The sequence below is a fragment of the Orycteropus afer genome, unplaced genomic scaffold (assembly GCF_000298275.1).
Source record: "Orycteropus afer afer isolate SDZICR_OR568_19922 unplaced genomic scaffold, OryAfe1.0 scaffold00235, whole genome shotgun sequence".
NCBI lineage: Eukaryota > Metazoa > Chordata > Mammalia > Tubulidentata > Orycteropodidae > Orycteropus > Orycteropus afer.
In genome coordinates, this window is record NW_006921822.1 from 4,869,898 (window position 1) to 4,872,145 (window position 2,248).

Consider the following 2,248-nt stretch of genomic DNA (forward strand, 5'->3'; position numbering starts at 1 on the left):
AAATCTTCAACAAACTCTTAGCCAATAGACTCCAACAACATATCAAATAATAATAATAATAATACATCATGACAAAGTGGGATTCATATCAGGTATGAAAGAATGGTTCAACATTAGAAAAAACAATCAGTATAATCTAGCACATAAAAAAATAAAGGAAAAGAATCAAATGATCATATCAGTAGATGCAGAAAAGCCATTTGATAAAATCTAATGACAGAGAAGAGCAGTGCCAGGGATCCAGGTAAGGGAAGGAACCCAGGCCCCACCCCCAACAGGCAAGAAAGCAGGGGAAAGAGAAGCCAGGGAGATGACAGAGCAGAGGAGGACCAGGGATCCAGTTAAGGGGAGTGTGGAGAGGTTTCAAACAGCTAAGGGAGACAAACTTCTCTGTCAATTTGTCATACTGTTGTGGCTTGCATGTTGCTGTGAGGCTTGAGGCTGTGCCACCGGTGTTTCAAGGGCCAGCAGGGTTGCACACAGTGCACAGGTTTCAATGCAGCTTACAGACTGAGAAAGACTAGGAAGAAGGAAGAGGCCATACAATTCTCAAAGAATTGGCCAGGGAAAACCTTATGAATAGCAGAGAAACACTGTCTGATGCATTACTGGGCAATTTTATGAATAGCCTGGAAACATTATCTGATACAGCAGGAGTATGAACCCCATAGGTCAGAAGACTGTCAAAATATGACTGGAAAAGAGCTGCATCATCAGAGTAGAACCAATCTTACTGATAGGGATAAAATAAAACTTTCAAGATCTCCATTTGGTGACGTGCCACTACTCAAATTGAGGAGAAACAGCTGCAAACATCTATTATAATTGGAACATGGAATGTATGAAGTATGATTCTAGGAAAATTGGAAGTTGTAAAAAATGAAATGGAATGCATAAAGATTGATATCCAAGGCACTAGTAAGCTGAAATGGACCAGTTTTGGCCATTTTAAATCAGATAACAATATGATCTACTATGCTGGGATGACAATTTGAAGAGGAATGGTGTGGCATTCATCATCACAAAGGTTGTTTAAGATCTGTCCTGAAGTACAATGCTGTCAGTGATAGGATAATATCCATACATCTACAAGGAAAACCAATTAATACGACTATTATTCAAATTTATGCACCAACCACCAAAGCCAAAGATGAAGAAATTGAAGATTTTATCAACTTCTGCAGTCTGAAAATGACCAAACATGCAATCAAGATGTGTTCATTATCACTGATGACTGGAATGCAAAAGTTGGAAACAAAGAAGAATCACTGGTCGTTGGAAAATTTGGCCTTGGTGACAGAAATAACACTGGAGATCGCATGATGGAATTTTGCAAGAGAAACGACTTATTCATTGCAAATACTTTTCTCAACAACACAAATGGCAACTATACATGTGGAATTTGCCAGATGGAATACACAGGAATCAGACTGACTACATCTGTGGCAAGAGGCAATGAAAAAGCTCAATATCTTTTGGCAAAAGAAGGCCAGGTGCTGATTGTGGAAAAGACGATCAACTGCTCATAAGCAAGTTGAAGTTGAAGTTGAAGACAATTAAAACAAGTCCATGAGAGCCAAAATATGACATTCAACGTATCATTCTTGAATTTAGAGATCATCTAAAGAATAGATTTGATGCATTGAACACCGATGACCAAAAACCAGAAGAAATGTGGGATGACACCAAGAACATCATCCATGAAGAAAGCAAGATGTCATTAAAAAGACAGGGAAGGAAGAAAAAAATGGATGTCAGAAGAGACTCTGAAACTTGCCCTTCAGTGGAGAGTAGCTAAAGCAAATGGAAGAAATGACAAGATAAAAGAGCTAAACAGAAGATTTCAAAGAGCAGCTTGAGCAGACAAAGCCCATTACTACAATGAAATGTGCAAAGACCTGGGGTTGGAAAACCAAAAAGGAAGAACATGCTCAGCATTTTTCAAGGTGAAACAACTGAGGAAAAAAAATAAGCCTTGAATTGCAATATTGAAAGATTCTATGAACAAAATATTGAATGATTCAGGAAGCATCAAAAGAAGATGGAAGGCATACAGAGAGTCACTGTACAAAAAAGAACTGGTTAATGTTTACCCAACTGCCTGGAAGAGATCCATATTTGTGCCCATTCCAAAGAAAGGTGATCCCAAAGAATGTAGAAATTATAGAACAATATCATTAATATCACATGCAAGTAAGATCTTACTGAAGATAATTCAGAAACGTTTGCAGCAGTATATTGACAGATA